Below are 23263 nucleotides of genomic sequence, written 5' to 3'. Positions count from 1 at the left end.
TGTCTGTATTATTTAGTACTATAAAGTTAAGAAACTAAGTTTCAAAAAGAAGTACCGTTGAAAAAGGAACAGGATTATGAAGCTGATTAAGACATATTCTAGGCGTAAATCACTGGGATTACAACACTGGCATTCACTATTGAGTAGGTTAGGGGATTCCTAGCTATGTGCTTACTTAAGCAAACTGCTATCATTATCCAACTATTTAAAAGAAAATACTTGTACAACAAATAATATGACTACCTCTAGGACCTCTCCTACTACTCCCAACATCATTCTTTCTTTTTACTGAGAACAATAGGAATCAAATGGAATTAACTGAAGACTGAATTTTTTAGATCTTGACAACCGTGATGAGAGGGAGATGTGGAGTGCCAAAAAAAAAAAAAAAAAAAAAAACACAAAAACCCAAAAAGAAACAAACAGGAAAAGGGCAAGGGCAACACAGAGCAAATAATGTGGTAACAAGTGTCTTAGTCTCAATGGGGATTTATTGAAGGCATAATGTGTTACTTTTGAAGAAGAGAGGTAGTGTTAACCAAACAGCAGGTAGGAACGAAATGTTAGTGGAGGTCTTATGCTTTTAAAGACACAGAAGTCAACAGGATTGGCCATAAAACATTTCTACATTATAAAACCTCAGGGGCCCCTGGCTGGCTCAGTCAGTTGAGCATGCGACTCCTGATCTCAAGGTCATGAGTTCAAGCCTCATGTTGGCCATAGAGCTTACTTAAAAATAAATAAAATAAAATAAAAATAAAAATCTCAGGCAAGTCCTATTTTGAAAGAGATAGTAACACAAAAACTGAGACTGAGGGTAACTTTAATCCAAGTAACCCTTAAGGATAAATGTCAATTATATCAGAAAAATGGGTAAGATGCTCTTATTTTTCCTGAGTCAAAAATGAACAGAGTTCCCTTGCTTACAGGACATTTTAAAAGTCAGTTCAAGAAACTACATATAGTAAAAAAGAATTTTGTCTCTAAAGTCAAACTCCAATTTTTGTACACTTTTATAAGCATTTCATAAACCTGAAACCTGTTTTCTGATTTACTAGAAGTCAGACTCTACAACTTTAAGAAGCACTGTCCCAAAAATACAATAAGCAAAGGAATCACAAACATTATCCCCAGGGCTACAGAACTATAGCAACAACTTTGTGCTGTGACTGAATCCAGTGAGGAGTGAAAGCAACTCCTGTAATTGTGTCGTTACCCTGCCACCCATACCTCGAAGCCTTTTTTTTATTTAAAATAAACAAAAAGTGGAAGTAATCCTTAGAGATTCCCTGCAGTCCCTAGATGATGATATAACTCAATTTCTGCTTCAATATCCCATTAACTCCAAATAAGGAAAGACAACTTAAAATCATTTCCAAGGACATCAAGAGATACTGCAGGATAAGCTTTTAGAATGAAGCTCCTCACAATAATCCACACCACTAAAATAGACCTAAGCAGAGCCCAGAACAGAAGGAAGAATGGTTTCCTCTCTAATTTTCACAGCACTGTGCTTCTTCCAGCAGAGGAAGGTCAAGCTTTGACTTACAAGATTTCCCTAGGTTAGTGACTAGGCCACTTCTCATGGTGGACTTCTGACAAGGAACAAATGAGCCACGGGCAAAACAAATGTCTCACCAAACTCTTTTTTCTTTTTAATTTTTTTTAATGTTTATTTTTGAGAGACAGAGAGAGACAGAGCATGAGTGGGGGAGGGGCAGAGAGAGACACACACACACAGAATCTGAAGCAGGCTCCAGGCTCTGAGCTGTCAGCAAAGAGCCCCATGTGGGGCCTGAACCCACAAACTGTGAGATCATGACCTGAGCCGAAGTCGGACACTTCACTGACTGAGCCATCCAGGTGCCCCTCAGCAAATTCTTAGAATAGGTGTTCCGCAAGGAACTCCAGCTTGTGTTTTGCAGCCAATGACACTACCTCCAGGTGGGCTGTCCTACCACCAGAATCATCTTCTGCCCTCTAAACCCACCACGCCTCAGCAGGTTGCTACCATTTGTCACCAATACCACAATACCACCAATACCACAATACCCCCCCCCCCATGCAAGGTGAGACCCACGAAAGCCTGGCATCCCCATCGATCCCTGGGGGAAACAGGACTTGTCCACTGGACTGGAACAGCTCTGCTTCACCTCAGTAGCTTTCTTTCCCACATGGGCAATGCAGATTAGATCCCTTGCCCAGGGCCCTGACTACCTCTTTTGCTAGAAGATTATACCTCAGAGTTGCTACTCCAAGATAGTTTACAAATGAGACTTAGATACTATAAAGGAAAAGCTGTTCTTGGGTGACTCTGGGCAAATAAAGAGAAAAAGGATAAGTCCACCACAGTCCAGGCAAAGTGAACCTAGTTCAAAGTTTTAGAAAATGACCCTAGAATAAATCTTTCTATAATATGTATTATTTGTTAGAAGTGTGAAGCCCAGGAAATTTGTAAGCTTAGCACTTCAGAAAAATACATATTTTTTTCTAAACTTTAAATAGCTACACAAGTTATAAGAGAGCAACAGATTTACAGCTATATGAATCAACTGAGGATGAACTAATAGGGAGAGAATATGGCATTTCTTGGGTACTTTTTCATTATTAGAACTTCGAAGCACTGGATACACAGATTTACAAATTTACTTACAACCCTGACTTAGGCAAGCAGAAACCAGCTTGACATAAACTAATTGTTTTAACATTAAAAAGAAATTCTTATTTCTATGCTATAAATGTTATAGTAATATCACTGACCAGAACATACATACAAACATACATACACACCCTATCCCCACTGAACTCAGTTCTGAATTCAAGTCTCATAGAAGTGAATGTGATTACTACAATCTGAACTACATCAGGAACCCTAGATGGAAGGAAGACTATGTAGTAATTTTTACTTTCCAGTTCATGTAGTAAAAGAAGGAATACTAGAAGGAAGTTGAAACAGATGCTGAGTTATCCTACAGTCATATCCAGGAAGATGACAATAAATTATATGAATTCTATTGTTATACGTTAGTTTTAATAAATATTCCCAAGGACTATAGATAGAACAGAAACACAAAGCAGTGAGTAAAGCTTAATGGACTCTAAGTCTGGAAGCAAGCAAAGAAGGCCAGGAATTCAGCTTCTGTAGGTTAATGAGAATTACAATTGCCTCACTTAAGGCATGTAATTGGAGCCAGCACATTGCTTTAAACCAGGGAGTGGGCAGAACTCCAAAAATGAGACTAAAAAAAGCAGTTTATGTGAAGTTGTACAACAAAAGAGGCAGGAGAGGCCAGGACCCAAGGGAGCCACTTGCTAGATCAATGGCTGGATGTACACTATCACCATTATCATGAAGATCAGGAATCCTGAATTTCCCGTGGAACCAAATAGAGGCAATCATAAAACTGCTAGGCAAAGTAGGGTGAGGTGAAATGGATAGTGACTCTCACTTAAGTTAAGCTCTCAAAACAAAATTCCAAAATACATAAAATAAACACCACAATGAGCAACAATATCAACCACTGAGAGATTAACCCACTCAAGACAAAATGGAAATATTAGAACCATCTGAAAGTGACCTCAAACCAAATAGGTCTAGAATCCTCAAAGAGATAAAGAAAGGAAAAAAAGCCATAAAAACACAGACATTCAAAGTGTAATCTCAGTACTAATCAAGATAAATACAAATAAATCCACACCTGCACTTGTCATTGTGAAGCTGCAGAACATTAAGGCACCATAAAGAAGTATTATCTACCTAAAGGGGCACATGGGTGGTTTAGTCAGTTGAGCGTCCGACTCTTGATTTTGGCTGAGGTCATGATCCCAGGGTCATGGGATCAAGTGTCAACCTCCACACTAAGCATGGAGCCTACTTAAGTTTCTCTCCCTCCCTCCATCCATACCTCTCCCCCACGCACACTCATTTTCTCTCTCTCAAATTAAAAAAAAAAAAGTATTACCTACTTAAAAAAAGAAAAGACTGACAGCAGACACTTCATCAGCAATAATAGATGCCTTGAAGATAACGGAGCTATATAACAAAATGTTAGAAACAAAAGAACTGCCCAGCCAGAATTCAAACCCCAGCTACGCTATCATAAATAATGAGGACAAAATAAAGACACAATGAGTGTTCCACTAACAGATTCTCACTAAAGAACTGATATATCTTAGGAGGTACTTTAGAAAGGAGATCCCAAAGAAGAAAGCAAAATATCCTGGTGGTCCCACAAATAGATAAAGTATATTATCAAATGTTCCTAATTGCAGATTACAAAAAATTATGAATTTTTCATAATTAAAAGTGGTAACATAAATGAAACATTATGCTACATGAAAGAAGCCAGTAACAAAACCATATATTGTTTATTCCATTTATATGAAATGTTCAAAAAAGGCAAATCTAAAGAGACAGAAAGTAAACTGGTGACTGCCTAAGACTGGGGAACACGGGAGGGAATGGGAAGGAGGCCAAACAAGAATCCTGGGTACAGGATTGCCTTAAAGGGGGACAAAAGTGTCTAAAATTAGAGAGGGGTGATGGGTGCACAGCCTTGTGAATAAACTAAAAAATACTCAATTGTATACTTTAAATGGGTGAATTGTAAACTATGTGAATTCTATCTTAATAAGCAGTTTTTCAAAGTGGAATTGGAAAGAAAGAAGATGTTTGTATACATTTAAAATCCTTTTAACTTGGATACAAAATTTTGTAGTTATGTGTGAATGTTAAAAACATAGGAATAACCATTACAAGAACAGAAATGTTATCTATGCTTCTAAAATCAGTAGAGGAACATAAAAGATGATACTAATAATTTTGTCAATCTAAATCACAATAGTAACATTAAAGAAATCAAGAAGAGAAAATACACAATGGCAAAAATGAGTTCAAATCTCTCTCTCTCTCTCTCTCTACACACACACACACACACACACACACTTGTCTATTAAAAGACAGTCTAACAAGACTAGATTAACAAAATGCAACTTGAGACACATCTAAAGCAAAATGATCTGGGTGCCTGGGTGGCTCAGTTGGTTAAACATATGACTCTTGATTTCAGCTCAGGTCATGATCTCACAGTTGTGAGATGGACCCCCACATTGGGCTCCACACTGGGCGTGGAGCCTACTTAAGATTCTCTCTCTGCCTCTCTCAAAAAAAATAAAGAAAATGATCCAGAAAATTTGACAATATAGTAAACAAATATATTTGATCAAAATTAAACAAAGAGGGGCACCTGGGTGGCTTAGTCAGTTAGGCATCCAACTCTTGATTTTGGCTCAGGTCATGAACTCACAGTCTTGAAATCTAGCCCTGTTGTACAACATGCTCTGTGCTGACAGGGTGGAGGCTGCTAGGGATTCTCTCTCTCCCTCTCTCTGCCCCTTTCCCACTCGTGCTCACTCTCTCTCGCTCTCTCTCAAAAATAAACATTTTTAAAAAACTCAAAGAAGAACTAAATAGAGAGAAATATGTTCTTAAATAGGAAGACTTGATAGAATAATTGTACCAATTCTGTCCAAATTACTTTATAAAAAAACCAACACAATGTTAACAAATGTTCTACAGGGAATTTTTATGGAACTTAATAAACTGATTCTAAAATTCACATAGAAGAAGAAAGAGCCAAAAGAAGCCAGGATGATTTGGAAAAAAAAGTGTAAAATAATTAAAATAGTGTGATTTTTAGCTCAGGGATAGACAAACCAAGGGAGCATAATAGAGAACTCAGAGACAGCCAGGTGTATCTACAGAAAATTGATATTAGACAGTGGAGACATTCCAAACCAAGGCTGGAAATAGTGTATTTAATAAAAGGTGTTGGGATAATCGGCTATGCACATGGCAAATCATATCTCCACCATACAGCTAAACAAAATTGATGGAACCAAACTAAAAAAAAAAAAAACAAAAAACAAAAACAAAAACAAAAAAACAAAACCCTAAATGTGAAAAGCAAAACTAGAAATTTCCAAAAGAATTATAACATTGTGGTTCCTTTGACCTTCTTTCTGGATTTAGTTTCTAGATTCCAAACAATCCTAGCTGTTCTCCTCAAGGACACCCTGTACTCAGAACTGAATCTCTTTATAATTTGGAAGCTGCAAGCTGCAGAGTAAAGTGGGAACATGACTTTCTTGGTGCTGTTATTAGACTTCTGGTAACACAGCTTACCTAAGACCACACTAGCTCTATTTCTTCACTACAAAATAGGACTGATGCACACTGCACTCACCATCTATTAAACACCTACATCATTTTTCACATGTGCTACACTTAAGCCAAGTCTCTCACATTTGGGGCTCAATTGTATAGGGTTTTTTTGTTTCCTCCATGTACAAAGCCTTATTCTTACATCTATTTAATGACATCATTAAACTAGGCCAGTTGTCTTTGTCTGTGGTGACTTTTTCAATATCTTCCTATGTCATCAAATGTATTCATTATCCTTTTGTACACTAGGTCATTCACAAAATCAATAAGCATGCCTTCTACAGGAGTCATCCAAGAATTGAAAAAAAATAACAACATTGATGGAGAAATTCTAACAGGGCAATGCTAGAGGTATAACACAAAATTTCCTGCATTGATTCACTAATACTCATCCACTTAACTGTATTAGCAATTGGTCCCTATTTTTCCCCTGGCCTTCAAAAATACTATGACATGTGGTCAAATGTCCTCCTGAGTTTTGGCTAAGCTCTTCTTATTGCATTTCCATGATCAGTCAGTCTCCTAAACCTGCCAAGAAGTGAGGTGAGTGTGACATAACTTGGATTTAGTGAACCCACAGTGGTAGCCTCAAATAACTTGGGCTTCTACTTTTAGATCACTAATTTATTAAGGTTATAAAATCACTTATTAATAATTTAAAGTATATTAGAAATTAACATAAATTATCAAAGACTAAATTATGATGACTCCACACATTCATAACATAATTATTATAATCTCTGTGGGGGATATATAATTATGAAAAACAAATCTATCTCCATGATGCATAGGCCAGAAAATTTCTTTAAAATCTAGCATTCACAGAAGAGAGCAAGTAACTCTAAGAAACAGGCCCCCCCCCTTGGGGTGGGGGAAGAGTTTGGAGAGGGTGATAAATGTATAAGGATAATTTGTGTTAATAAGAATTACTCTATTTAAATTAGAAGAAGGAGTACCGGACACAACTGGACAAATTCTGTACTTCTTTCTAAGGGGAGAGTAAACAACATGTTCCAGTTCCAGATCCAGATAAGAGTTAGAAAACTCTGCTCCAGGATAACAGGGGTGCCCCACCTGAACACAAAGAATGTACCACACGCAGTGCAGCCCAAACACTGAAACTGGAGATTAGAAAATATTTTCATGTGCCTGTTGGCCATCCGGATGTCTTCTTTAGAGAAGTGTCTATGCATGTTTTCTGCCCATTTCTTCACTGGGTTATTTGTTTTTCGGGTGTGGAGTTTGGTGAGCTCTTTATAGATTTTGGATACTAGCCCTTTGTCTGATATGTCATTTGCAAATATCTTTTCCCATTCCGTTGGTTGCCTTTTAGTTTTGTTGGTTGTTTCCTTTGCTGTGCAGAAGCTTTTTATCTTCATAAGGTCCCAGTAATTCACTTTTGCTTTTAATTCCCTTGCCTTTGGGGATGTGTCGAGTAAGAGATTGCTACGGCTGAGGTCAGAGAGGTCTTTTCCTGCTTTCTCCTCTAAGGTTTTGATGGTTTCCTGTCTCACATTCAGGTCCTTTATCCATTTTGAGTTTATTTTTGTGAATGGTGTGAGAAAGTGGTCTAGTTTTAAACTTCTGGATGTTGCTGTCCAGTTCTCCCAGCACCATTTGTTAAAGAGACTGTCTTTTTTCCATTGGATGTTCTTTCCTGCTTTGTCAAAGATGAGTTGGCCATACGTTTGTGGGTCTAGTTCTGGGGTTTCTATTCTATTCCATTGGTCTATGTGTCTGTTTTTGTGCCAATACCATGCTGTCTTGATGATGACAGCTTTGTAGTAGAGGCTAAAGTCTGGGACTGTGATGCCTCCTGCTTTGGTCTTCTTCTTCAAAATTACTTTGGCTATTCGGGGCCTTTTGTGGTTCCATATGAATTTTAGGATTGCTTGTTCTAGTTTCGAGAAGAATGCTGGTGCAATTTTGATTGGGATTGCATTGAATGTGTAGATAGCTTTGGGTAGTATTGACATTTTGACAATATTTATTCTTCCAATCCATGAGCGGGGAATGTCTTTCCATTTCTTTATATCTTCTTCAATTACCTTCATAAGCTTTCTACAGTTTTCAGCATACAGATCTTTTACATCTTTGGTTAGATTTATTCCTAGGTATTTTATGCTTCTTGGTGCAATTGTGAATGGGACCAGTTTCTTTATTTGTCTTTCTGCTGCTTCATTGTTAGTGTATAAGAATGCAACTGATTTCTGTACATTGATTTTGTATCCTGCAACTTTGCTGAATTCATGTATCAGTTCTAGCAGACTTTTGGTGGAGTCTATCAGATTTTCCATGTATAATATCATGTCATCTGCAAAAAAGCGAAAGCTTGACTTCATCTTTGCCAATTTGGATGCCTTTGATTTCCTTTTGTTGTCTGATTGCTGATGCTAGAACTTCCAGCACTATGTTAAACAACAGCGGTGAGAGTGGGCATCCCTGTCATGTTCCTGATCTCAGGGAAAAAGCTCTCAGTTTTTCCCCGTTGAGGATGATGTTAGCTGTGGGCTTTTCATAAATGGCTTTTATGATCTTTAAGTATGTTCCTTCTATCCCGACTTTCTCAAGGGTTTTTATTAAGAAAGGGTGCTGGATTTTGTCAAAGGCCTTTTCAACGTCGCTCCTTATCAGGGAAATACAAATCAAAACCACACTCAGATATCACCTCACGCCAGTCAGAGTGGCCAAAATGAACAAATCAGGAGACTATAGATGCTGGAGAGGATGTGGAGAAACGGGAACCCTCTTGCACTGTTGATGGGAATGCAAATTGGTGCAGCCACTCTGGAAAGCAGTGTGGAGGTTCCTCAGAAAATTAAAAATAGACCTACCCTATGACCCAGCAATAGCACTGCTAGGAATTTATCCAAGGGATACAGGAGTACTGATGCATAGGGGCACTTGTACCCCAATGTTTATAGCGGCACTCTCAACAATAGCCAAATTATGGAAAGAGCCTAAATGTCCATCAACTGATGAATGGATAAAGAAATTGTGGTTTATATACACAATGGAATACTACGTGGCAATGAGAAAGAATGAAATATGGCCTTTTGTAGCAACGTGGATGGAACTGGAGAGTGTGATGCTAAGTGAAATAACCCATACAGAGAAAGACAGATACCATATGGTTTCACTCTTATGTGGATCCTGAGAAACTTAACAGAAACCCATGGGGGAGGGAAAGGAAAAAAAAAAAAAAAGAGGTTAGAGTGGGAGAGAGCCAAAGCATAAGAGACTGTTAAAAACTGAGAACAAACTGAGGGTTGATGGGGGGTGGGAGGGAGGGGAGGGTGGGGATGGGTATTGAGGAGGGCACCTTTTGGGATGAGCACTGGGTGTTGTATGGAAACCAATTTGACAATAAATTTCATATATTAAAAAAAAAAAAAGAAAATATTCTGCCATCCTCACAGAGCCAGCTTTGAAACTCTTCCTCATATGATCCTCCTGTTCAATTCCCACATGAAACCTCTCAGAAATTTACCTCCATCTATAGCTTTCTTAATGTCCCCAAAACGCAGACTGTTCACTCTGGGACTAAGAGATCAGCTGCCTATAAAGATACTGTATATACAGAGATGGACCCAGGGTCAAGAATTTTCACTAACCACAAAGGGCCATGAGCTAGAATAAATATTTTGCTACTTAAGGCACCTTTCCAAGGGTTTGATTAATAAGATATTATTAGAGAATTATTAGAGAATAAGCAAGACATTATTATTAGATGTATTATTAGAAAGGTATTAACTACAAAAAACATTTCTGGAGACAAAGAAATGTATTTCCCAACAAACTACACTAGAGGGATCAGACTGTAATACTGGATAGTAGACAATATTATCTTTGCCTGAAGCTCTTTTTTTTTTTAAGTTTGTTTGTTTATTTTGAGAGAGGGAAAGACAGTGTGTGTGAGGGGCAGAGAGAGAAAGAGAGAGAGAGAGAGACCCAAGCAGGCTCCACACTGTCATCATGGAGCCTATAGTGGGGCTCATGAACTAGGAAATCATGACCTGAGCCAAAATCAAGAGTTAGAAACTTAACCTACTGAGCCACCCAGGTGGCCCTGAAGCTTTCACTTGACTATAAGTGAGAAATGGAAGTACAGAATTCCTAAAAGCTAAAAACTATAACCAGCTGCTTTGCGTGACTATGAAAGTTCACCAGAGTCTAGTAGTGTCTAATACAGTAGACACTCAATTTTTTTATTTTGTCTGATTTTCTGTAGCCAGTTCCCTTCCATCAGCAGCTAAGCAAAGATAACTGAATCATTCAGATGTTATGATTATCATTAGATACCTATATTTCTTAGAGCTATCAGTAGAATCTGAAAGCTGAAAGACATGCTAGAAGGCAACTAATGTAACCACCTAATCTTTACAGAGGGAAAAACAGACCCAAAGAGTTCAAGAGCCCAAAGTCTCATGATCAGTTAGTAATGAAGTGGAACTAGAACCCAGATCATGAGGGTCCACTTTTACAGGTATAATCTTGGTTTTCCAGTCTCACTCTTCTGAGTAGGGTATTATTTTCATCCTGTTTAAGCATTATTGACCATCATTGGGACACTGCAATGACATTTGACAAAAGCCTTACAACTCTAGAAAGGTGCAGGATACATTGTGCTTGTATAAAACAGTATTTTGGAACTGGAAGAGTCTTTACAGACTATCCCTCCATATCTCTGAATCTTATGCATGAACAAACAGAGCTTAAGGGGTTTGCACAAGCTCCCAGTGTGGAGTGCAAAGTCAAAATTAACAACTGACTGCCAGTAGTCTTCACATTTCATTGTAGGGCCTCTCTTTTCCTCTTTTCTAAAAAAACTAGAAACAAAATACAAAATACAAAGAAAAAAAAGCTTCTGCTTAAGAACAAGAATTTTGTAAAGTGAGGCTATCTGTAGAGTAGGTACAGGTACACCCCAGAGATACCACAGGTTTGGTTCCACACCACCATAACAAAGTGATTATCACAATAAAGTGAGTCAAATGAATTTTTTGGTTTCCCAGTGCATATAAAAGTTATGTTTACACTATACTGTGACCTAATAAGTGTGTAATAATGCTTTGTCTAAAAAAAACAATGTGCTGGGGCATCTGGGTGGCTCAGGCAGTTGAGCATCTGACTTCGGCCCAAGTCATCTCATGGTTCATGAGTTTCAGCTCCACATTGGTCTTTCTCTGCTGTCAGCACAGAGCTTGCTTCTGATCCTCTGTCCCCCTCTCTCTGCCCCTCCCCCGCTTGTGCTTTCACAAAAATAAACATTAAAAAAAGCAATGTGCAAAATTTAAAACATACTTTATTGTTTAAATGTGCTAAGCATCATCTGAATATTAAGTGAACTGTAATCACCGATCACCACAACAAATACACTAATAATGAAAAACTTGGAAATATTCTAAGAGTTACCCAAATGTGATGCAAAGACACAAAGGGAGCAAATGCTTTTGGAAAAATGGCACCAATAGAATTGTTCGATGTGAGGTTGCCATCAATCTTCAATTTGTTAAAACACAACAACAAAACACTATCTCTGAAGCACAATAAAACAAGGTATGCCTGTGTTATTTTTATCAACATTTCTTTTTTTCGAGTAAAACACAGCTGGAAAAGGAACTTATAAATAAATAAGGCCCACTCTGCCTCTGATTCTATCAGCCTGTGGGCTGACTGCTCCCTGCCTATTTCTCATCCACTAGACATGGCCAGCTGTTGAGGCCAAGACACAAGACAGGGAAAGGCCTGGCAATGAATCAGTGAGCATAGAAAGGAATGTGGTCAGGTGTGTTCACTCACTTCACTCACTGGACTTCATGTGATGCAAGGCTTTAAGCTATAGAGTGTCCTGGGCCCAGAGGACTTTGTAGTTCAAGAATTCCAAAGGAGGGACGCCTGGGTGGCTCAGTCAGTTAAGCGCCGACTTCAGCTCAGGTCACGATCTCGCGGTCTGTGAGTTCGAGCCCTGCATCGGGCTCTGGGCTGATGGCTCAGAGCCTGGAGCCTGCTTCCGGTTCTGTGTCTCCCTCTCTCTCTGCCCCTCCCCCGTTCATGCTCTGTCTCTCTCTGTCTCAAAAATAAATAAACATTAAAAAAAATTAAAAAAAAAAAAAGAATTCTAAAGGATCCTAGACTTCTAACAACTTCTCTTCGCAGAGACATCTTTAGCTAAATGGTTTCTGGGTACTAGCTTGAAAAGCTAACCACCATATTGCTTATTTATTTCAAATACATCTTCCCATAAATAACAGACATTTGAATGCTCACACAACTCATAAATATGTCATTGTAATATTTAAGACATTCTATTCATTTTCTCCAAACAAAATCCTTCTAGAAGGTAGAACTTGCAACAGAGTGAGTCAAGTCTATAGGACATCCAAACCTTCTAAACTATGAAAAGAATGAGGAAGCCCATACTTGTTCCCTTACTGTGGCATGCTGCGAAGAAAGCTAGTTTCCAATGCAGCATTGGTATGGAAGGCAGGACAGAAAAGACCTGGTTGAAACCTGGCCAGAATCACACCATCACAGATTTATTATTGAATTTATACTGATAAATTGTTCTGGAGGTAGAAAGCTCTTACTCTTCTCAGTTTACTAAGATTTAAAATTAAAATTTCTGGTGTGTAAACCCAGGAAGATATTTAAAGTGTAGCAGTCTACCTCCCCATTTCTGCTGCTTCACTACTGATTCTGTTTCACAGACCTACCTATGAAGGCCTCCTGCAAACAGGTGTCCTGCGGACCTAATACTCCAGGGCATCAGAGAGCTGGCAGATAGTAAAGCTGTACAGAACTGAATGCACCTGCTACTCACCATAGGCCAAGGTGGGAATGGGAAATGCTCATTTGTTAGGGCACCATCAATTTGGTGTAGCATTAACACTTAACTCTGTGAAGTCCAGCATCTCTTTAAAATCACTGTTCCAGTTAATGTATTACTTTTCTCTAATCTACCAGGGATGAGTTGCTGGTGTTAATAAGATATTTTAGGGGTTTTGGCTCTTAAAAGGTAAATGGAAACTTAGATGAAATATACATTACAAAATAGTAAATTTGGAGTAAAATCCGTTACAGTGTAAAACTTATCTGAACAGGACTCTAAGAAACCCAGCCCTAGACTGCTATTGAGTCTGGAATTTGTTAGCATATTACTTTTGGTTACAATTCTGATTGCACACTAGAAGTCCAATTATGTTTAATATGCAGCAGGGACACATGGTTACCAAGGATAATTCTGCCAAACTGAATGAGAAAGTTCAAGATTTAACACATGTAATTTAGTGAGCACATTTGGCCACTAATAAAATATAATCGGCCCCTTGTCTTTCATTTTAATCATCTTTATTAGAAGAAAAAATACATCATACTAAAGGAGTTTACCATATGGAAACAGCAACTTAAAATGTAATACGCTGTTACCATGTAGAAAATTAATGCATGATGGTTTTGCCAAGTGGAAATGGAATTGAACTTTCATGTTGACGTGAACTTAAGTTGAATTTTGTCTTTTAACATGACTTAAAACACAGGTGTTAAGAATAGACTAACCAATACAGTACCCAAGTTTTTAGTTTTCCCTAATTACCATGTTACTTCTGTATCTACTTACCTGTTTGGTTACTTAAAGAACTCAAGCTTTTTCTTTGGGATTAATTTGGGTTTCAATTCTACTCAATAGTGTGAAAGAGTATTTATGATTTATAATCAGAGCACATTTTTAAGATGCTTCTGAGTGAAAATTGCTTGATATATACTGCTAATTAAGTTTTAGTGAACTACTGTCATTACAAAACAGGCAATACTTTATGGATGAAGTCTTTATTATGACCACTATATAATGTCTTTTCTATTTGGCCTGCTAATTCATGCTGTGATGCACTGTAGACAGTGCCTTTATGAAACAAATTCTATACAATTATCACAATCTTAAAAGATTAAGAGTCCTGAATACTTTACAGAAAGATTCTGGAAATCACACAGCTCCCTCCTAATTGTTTTAAAAGGCCATTTCTTAGATCTTCTGGACTCATAAAATCCTCATTTGCCCTCTATCCCTTTCCAAGAAAATATTAACAAACTGCATTGACCACAGTTCTTTCAACAATGAAATGCAAATTGAAAAACCTTCTGTGAAATGAGAATCCAATACTTAATACTTATCACTCACTGATTGCTGGCTCATGACTTTCTTCTCTTCATATCACATCACACTGAAGAGCATAACCACTTAGAAATCTTTCTCAAAATGTGCTCCTTGGAACACTGGTATTCCACAAAAATGTGTGTTCATCATAAAACATAAAAGATGTTAGCAATATTTATTTTAAAACTTATTTTAAATATGTCTAAGAAAAACACTAAGAATCTTTACAGGGTTATTACTGTATGCACATCTTTAAGAAATTACTCACAACCCCAAGAAAAATAAAAACATATTTTGACACACAAAAACCTGTACACAAATGTTCTTAACAGCATTATTCATAACAGCCAAAAAGTGGAAACATTCCAAATGTCCATCAACTGATAAATATGTAAATAAATTGTAGTATTTCCATACAATGGAATATTATTCGACAATAAAAATGAGGTACTGGTACACGCTGAATTATGGATAAACTTTGAAAACATTAAGTGAATGAAAGATCTCTTATTGTACGATTCCATTTATATGAAATGTTCAGAATAGGCAGATCTATAGAAACAAGTAGATCAGAGGTTGCCAGGGACCTGGGGTGGGTGGGCGACTGAGAAGGAGGGGTTGGGTGGTGACAGCTAAAGACTGCAAGGTTTATTTTTGGTACAAAGAACACATTTTAAAATTGAAGTGGTGATGAAATCACAACTCTGAATATACTAAAAGCCACTTAATTATATGCTTTAAATGTATTCCATGGTATATGAATTATGCTTTGATAAAACTACGTTTGAAAAGAAAAATAAGTACTTAAACAGATACTTCACTTTAAAAAAAATCCAAAAAGCCATCAATAAACATACAAAAAGATGCTCAACTTTGTTAGGGCATCAGAGAAATACAAATTAACACCAAAATGAGACAGCATCACACACTACCATAATAACTAAAAAGATGGAAAACAACACGTGTTGGTGAGGATGTAGCATAGTGTACATACACCATTGATAAGAACTGAAGTTGTACAGGCACTTTAGAAAGCTATTTGGGGGGCACCTGGTAGCTCAGTCAGTTGAGCGTCTGACTTCGGCTCAGGTCATGATCTCTTGAGTCACGAGTTCGAGTCCCACATCGGGCTCTGTGCTGACAGCTCAGAGTCTGGAGCCTGCTTTGGATTCTGTGTCTCCCTCTCTCTCTGCCCCTCCCCAGCTTTCGTTCTGTCTCTCTCTCTCTCAAAAAAATAAAATTAAAAAAAAAAAAAAAAGAAAGAAAGCTATTTGGTAGGGGCACCTGGGTGGCTCAGTCACTTGAGCATCCAACTCTTGATTTCAGCTCAGGTCATGATCTCAGGGTTGTGGGATTGAGCGTCAAGCTCCATGCTGAGCATGGACTCTACTAAGATATTCATTCATTCATTCATTCATTCATTCTCTCTCTCTTTCTCTCCCCACCCCCCACCCTGCCCCTCTCCTCTACTCATGCATGCTCTCTCTCTCTTAAAAAGGCCATTTGCTAGTACCTATTAAAGTTGAATATAAATGTACTGTAGCATTTGGGAATTCTACTACTAGATATATTATACAGAGATAGATATGTATATATAAACAGAGATGTATCAATGTGTGTATATATATATATATATGTATATATATCTATATATCATATATGCACACCAGAAAACATGTGTAAGAATATCCATAGCAGCACTGTTTGTAATAGCCCTAAACAGAAAATCTCAAAACTCCGTAAAAAACAAAATGGATTTGGAATTATGGTATATTTACATAGCGGAATACCACAGAGTAATAGAAATGAACTGATACACACAACAACATGGGTAAATTGGACTAATGCTATGCTGAGAGGAAAAAAATGACACAAAAGAATACATATTCAAATAAGGCAAAAGTAATCTGTGTACTTACAAATTAGGATAGTGATTACCTTTGGGCATAAAAAAAAAAGGTAGTGATGAGGGAGAGGAGTGAGTTATGAGGGAGCTTCTGGGGTGCTAACATTACTTCTTTTTTTTAAATGTTTATTTATTTTTGAAAAGGAAAGAGAAGAAGTGGAGGAAGGGCAAAGAGAGAGAGAGAGAGAGGGAGAGAGAGGGAATCCCAAGCAGGCTTTGCACTGCCAGCACAGAGCCTAACGTGGGACTCAAACTCACGAACTGTGAAATCATGACCTGAGCCAAATCAAGAATGGGACGCTTGTCTGACTCAGCCACCCAGCCACCCCAGTGGTATTTTACTTCTTGATCCAGGTGCTAGTTACATGGATATTCATTTTGTGATAACTCATCTAGCTGCACACTTACTAGGTGTGTCCTTCTGTATATATATTTAATACTTTAGCTTAAAAGTTTATTTTTAAACAGTGAAGAAATAAAAAGAAATAGTGCACAATAGCCCTATACCTGACAATGCCAAGAATATCTGATCTGTCATTTACCAAGAGTATTTACAGACACACTGTTACACAAAACATGCATTGCCAGTTCAATACATGCTGGTCTATGTTATGAATACTGTCATTTTATTTCAACATATTTGCAATGTTTTATTTATAATATGAAATAATGATACCACTCTTAGTTGTGGTGAGCTATGGCTAGTATGAGCTAATCTATACATGACACAAAAAGCCAAGCCCCTTCAATGTGAAAATAATCATAGCATTTGGTTTCTAAAAAATTGGAGGGTGAGCTGCCAAACATTAATTTATAATTTTCAGAGGTGTCTACATCAAGAGCAGATTATTGTAAACCTGCAGTTCATGTTCTTCCTTTTGTTTCAAAAAGCCTTCCTTTTATAAATGGGCTTATGCTGCAACAAAACACTCCCAACAAAATAAATGAACAGATTTGATGCTACATATGCTATGAAGAGGGACTGAGCAATAAGGTTCCTAATAGTAAAATAGTAGATATATACAAAATACAAAACATTGCTTTCATTTTATTTATTTATTTATTTTTGAGAGAGAGAAAAAGCGAGCAGGGGAGAGGCAGAAAGAGGAGAGAACCACAAGCAGCCTCTGTGCTGTCAGCGCAGAGCCAGACATAGGCTCAGACTCACAAATTGTGAGGTGAGATCATGACCTGAGCAGAAATCGGGAGTCGGACGCTGAGCCAGCTGAGCCACCCAGGTGCCTCTATTGTTTTCATTTTTAATGTAGTTTCACTTCTGTATTTGAAAACCAAAAAATCAGTATTTAAAACATTTTTTATCTTGCAATTTCTTATTCTTTTTGTTCTTAAATTTTTATCTGTGGGTTAAAACCCATTTAAAAAAACAGAAGATTCAAATTCTTTTTTTTTTTTTAAGATTCAAATTCTGATCATTCTTGTAATAACTAATTCCTCTGTAAAACTGTTTTTTGCTGTATTTTAATCCATGAACTAATTATACTTCTCATGTATTTCATTTTACATTTTAACATGTTTCATGGTCAATACATTTGGGAAACTAGGATCTAGAATTATCTTCTTAATTTTAAAATACCCCTAAAACCTGAATCCACAATGGCTACCTTCTATTGTGTCACAAGGTTAAAAATTGTTTATTCATTCATTTAATCCCCTCCCTTTATTTTTTTAGTAACCATTTGCTACATGCAATAAGGAGTGCAATGAAATATGCAGGAAGTTCTCCAGAGAAAAGGAGGCGGGGGAGGGGGGAAGTTGGTAGTTCCAACACAGCATAGATTCATAAAGGGGGAACAACTGAAGCAAAGATCAAAGGTGTAAGCATACTGAAAAAGACTAACGTTTAGTCTCAATGGACGTAAGCCAGTCAACTCTATGCCCAATTGCCAAATAAAGAAGGTATTTTACATAAACAGTCTTTTAACTGTAAATAGGGGTCAAAGATTATGCTTTAAAAAGTAAACTTCAGGATTTTGTAGTAGCTTTTAGCACTCTAAACTTCACTTAAAACACGTAAGTCTAATATTTGAAGTTTACACATTCCACTTTTATATGTTTCCAGTAACATATAATGTATGAAAATTGAGGAATACCTCAACTTTTGTATGACCCAGGTAGGCTGCTGCTTCTAAAGCTAAATCCCATTTCTTCCCTGCCATTTTGAAGCATGAAAATGGGATTCAATATACAACTTGACTCATATTCACTATTTGGCACCATGATAAACACTGCAAATACATATTTTAAACTGACCCTTCTAGATACACAAGAAACTAGTACCAACAGTAGCCTCCAAGAGAACAAGCTCAGAGACCGTAAATCAGGGATGGGATTGATCAACTTTTCATTCTATACCTTATTGTTCTGCTGTTAAAAATTGTAAGTCAACCTTTTCAAAAAATACTATGATTACATCTTCTATATCATGTTAAACACACAGAATAATGTTTGCATGCATTAATTCTCTTCAAGGAGAGCTGAAATCCAAATCTCCTCAGATGTTTCATTCCTATGTCTCTAGACCAAGCCTCCTTTTTTCTTCAGAAGACCCGAACCCCGACCTCTTACAAAGTGTAGTTCATGTCAAAAACACTTAAAGGATCCAAAGTATGTCGCAAAAATCTTCCCTACCAGCCAAACATTCAAGAATAATCCATAAGCATGAATACAGATATGTTCTATATTGTGATCTATTTCCTTCATATTAAGAGCTAAAGCTTCATAATTATTCCTCTTTAAAGAACTGTGGATTATTTGATTATATGAAAGACCTAATAGATGTTTAAATTATTACTATCACCACAGTACCCTGCAAGTAGCAGTGCTTAACATGCTTGCTTTCTTGAAAAGCATTTTCCCCTTGGGGCACCTCGGTGGCTAAGTTGGTTAAGCAGCCAACTCTTGGTTTCAGTTCAGGTCATGAACTTGGGTTCTTTGAATCAAGACTGTGCTGACAGCACAGAGCCTGCTTGCGATTCTCTCTCCCTCTTTCTCTGCTCCGCCCTGGCTCTCATGCTTTCTCTCTCTCTTAAAATAAATAAACGTTAAATTTTTTTTTAAAAGAAAAGCATTTTCCCCTAAAGTATACACACTTTGAGACAAATCCATCAACAAGATTACATCTGGTTTGATCAGAAAATACAGAACATCCTTAAATACTTTTGCTAAGCATGCTAGGAAAAAAAAATGGTAACCATCCTTCTTTCCAGTTGCTACTTACATTTAAAATTTTTTTTTTTAATGTTTATTTATTTTTGAGACAGAGAGAGACAGAGCATGAACGGGGGAGGGTCAGAGAGAGGAAGACACAGAATCTGAAACAGGCTCCAGGCTCAGCTGTCAGCACAGAGCCCGATGCGGGGCTCGAACTCACGGACCGCGAGATCGTGACCTGAGCCGAAGTGGCCGCTTAACCGACTGAGCCACCCAGGCGCCCCGCTACTTACATTTTAAATGACATATTTGGGGAGCAAAAAGACATTCAGTTACATCAATGTACAATGTGGCCCTCAATTACCAGTAGATGACTCAAGGGTAAAATCTTAGAGGGAGGCATCTTAAAACAACAATCACGTTGTTTTATTAGTATTTAAAGATTTAAAAAAAAAGAATGTAAGTAACAGAAATGACTTTAAAAGTCCTAAGCAGGTAGATCATACTCCTCGCTACTACTTTCCAAGGTGTTCAAACAGAAATTTCTAAACGTGTTGTGTGAAAAACAACTACTGCTAAGTCATTTATATCATAAATTGTAAATCCAAAATACCACTAGCTCCACAATATGCAAATGTACAATCTAATTTCACTTTAAATTACTCTCACTTCCTTTCTTTACTAGACTCCCAACAGGAAAGAAAATGAAAGAGTACAAAACAGGAAAGAAAATGAATGAAAAGAAAATGCAGGAACTTCAATCAGATCTGCATGACTCATGTTGTGTAAATTGCAAATTTCTGATTTCAAGCCTTTAAAAAAAGAAACTTCAAGGACCCTTTAAATTATGTTCAAGTCATATGCCTGATTAGACAATTGAATCACTTTACTGGACTACATTTTTTTTCTTGATGCAGATCTCTTGCTGCCACAAATGTTTGTTCAGTGTAAATGGAGTGATGAAGATTGACCTTTCTAGCTGAGCAGCTGGCTGAACAGGATTTTAAACGGTATGCTTAGGATTTTAGTTCACTCAATTTAAGGCAAAAGGAAGTGAAATAAAAGTTTATTGAAGAGAGATCCTACATGTCTAATTTTTACTCTAGGAATTTTAAAGCCTCTGTCTCACCCCTTTTGACAAATTCAGCATCTCCCACGAGGGTGAAGTGTAAACCAGAAGTGAAACATTGAACCACTACTGTCAGAAGTTAGGGGCTCCAAAACAGAGTAAATAACACCTCTGTCTTTTAAGAATTAGTCCCATCTATTTTCCTGTTCTCGGCAGTGGGGTGGGGGGGGGGGGTGATTAACAGAAGGGAAAGAAAAGAAATTGCTGTGCCCTTAAAGCTTTGTCTAGTACCCTGACTCATTCCAGTGTCTTTTCACTGATTTTCTATTCAATAGCACTGACATGATACTTTCATTTCTTTCTTTTGTACCTCATAGCCTGACAAAGGAGTCTTGAAAACTCACTACTCTGGATAGTTAAGACCACACATTTTCAACATTTTGCTAACTTTTTACTCTTCCTAATCCTTGTCTCCCTCACCGATTACTGTACACTCCTAACTCAGCCCATTGCTCACTAAAATCATAAATATAGGTGACTCAGGCAGCTTCCTGAGAAATTACATACTCAAATCTGCAGAAACAAAATTCCAGTATATCTAATTGGAAGAGGAGAGAGCCTACATTTATGCAATTTCTTTTAGACCTGCTACCTGATTGTCAGTCAATGCTAGCACATAAGCAAGTGCTAATTTGCATAGCTGATAGGAAGCTGAGTCCTATCACTTATTCACAGCAGGCACAGTGCTAGAAGCTAAGGATGCAGAGATAAAAGACTCAGACTCTTCATTCAAAGACTTCAAAGTCTAGTGGAAGAGAGAGCCACATAAATCTACAATCACAATAACATTATAGATGTGTCATGATAGGAGTATGTCCAGAGTGGCATGGAAGGACAAAACAACAAGCACCTAACTCAAGTCTAAAAGAATTGGGCAAAGTTCCAGAGACTCTAATGCCAAGATGGCATTAGAATCAAGTCTGCAGAGATCCTTAGGAGGAACAGGGGTGGGAATGTGGAGGCAGGGCATTCCATTCAGAGGGAAGCAGCATGTAAAAAGACACAGATGTTTGGCTTGAGATGATGGCAAGTTTCTGGAAATAGAGTGGTGATGGTTACACAACATTATGAATGAGCTTAATGCCACTGAATTGTATACCTTAAAATGGTAAATATTATGTAATGTATATTTTGCCACAAGAAAAACAAAAAAACACAGATATGTGGTAGACAGCAGAAATACCAAATAAGGTATCTGTAAGGAAGACTAAGTGGCAGGACAAAGAGTGGAAATATACCATGGCTAGACATAAAGGGCTATGTATTCCATGCCTAAAGTGTACGGAGGCTAATCAGGGGGACTGGAGCTTCAGAAGGACTGGAAGCTTCAGGAAGGATTAGGAGGCTATACATAATCCAGATGAGAAATGAAGGTCTGAATTCTGAGAGACAGTGGAGACAAAAAGAATGAATAGATTTCCAAGACAGCAAGACAGAAGAATAAAGAGGACATGGAGGTTAAATATGAACTAACGGGAGGAGTCTGGAATGCCTCTCTCAGGCTTTTGGCCTGAGCAAATGGCACCTGAGCGATGGTGCCATCCATTTAGAGTGAAATCAGGGTAATCATCAAGTTGGATTGGGGAACATGGTAACTTCTGCTTTCACCAGTCAAGTCTGAACCCTTGTGAATAAAGAATGAAGACCAGCAGTTAACAGGAAGTGCAGGACTTTTTCAGTCAGTCTATGAACTTGGTGCTTATTTCTAGGACCAGGCAGCAAAGCATGGCCCAGATCTGAGGAGGAAGCCATTTTTTTCCCATTTCTAAACAGAGCCCAGCACCTCTCTATCAACCCAAAATTAAGGACTTTGATCGACTCAGGAGGCAGCTTCTCTAGCAAGGTCCTCAGGTTGTCTACAGTACCTTCAGTGTGGCTTATCAAGGACAGCATCTCTCAACAAAGGTGAGCCAAAGATGAATAAATAACATAGCTGGCACTTCATGGTGGCGATTGTTGAGATTTAGGTCTCTCAGAAGTAACTAGAGAAGATTCATAGGATGAACCAAAATCTGACAGGGGGGAGGGGGAGGGGGAGTAGGAGTTATTATCATCTGGAGAATATAAAAAGGACCTATTTTATTTTCCTGGGCTACTGAGGCCTGAGATTACCAGTTATACAGTTTAGCAAAAAGCGAAATCATGTTATTCACTGACGATTTTGTAGACTTTTGACAATTAACAACACAGTGAGCATCTTTCTAATGTCATAACATTCTTCTACAACTTCATGTTTAAAGAGGAATAGTATTTGATTATACGCCATAATTTATTCTACAAATCCCCTATTGGACAGTTTGGTTTGAATGGAGCTTTTCAAGCAAATTTTGTCACCAGTTAATCACAGGTTAATGACACTTAGGAATATCTAAACATTTTATTTGAACATTCTTTGCCCATAAATTTCCCTTCATGTTTAATTTTTCAATAACCAACTAAACAAATGCACAGCAACTTACTGGTCCTGATTTTTTTTAAGAAGAAAGTAAATTGTTGTTGGGGGTGCATTAATTTTACAAAGCCACTAGTGTACCATATTGTACAGTGAAAGAGGCAGGTAATTCGCTATATGACACCCTGGTGGCACACAAGAATAAATGCATCTCTAGTAAGTGAACCATGTGCTCTCTGTCAGCAGGATCAAGTGTATTATTTTATATATCCTTTCCTGTCCCATGGATG

Source organism: Panthera tigris, chromosome B3 (assembly GCF_018350195.1).
Source record: "Panthera tigris isolate Pti1 chromosome B3, P.tigris_Pti1_mat1.1, whole genome shotgun sequence".
In the NCBI taxonomy this organism is placed as follows: domain Eukaryota; kingdom Metazoa; phylum Chordata; class Mammalia; order Carnivora; family Felidae; genus Panthera; species Panthera tigris.
Note: the sequence above shows the minus strand (reverse complement) of the source record.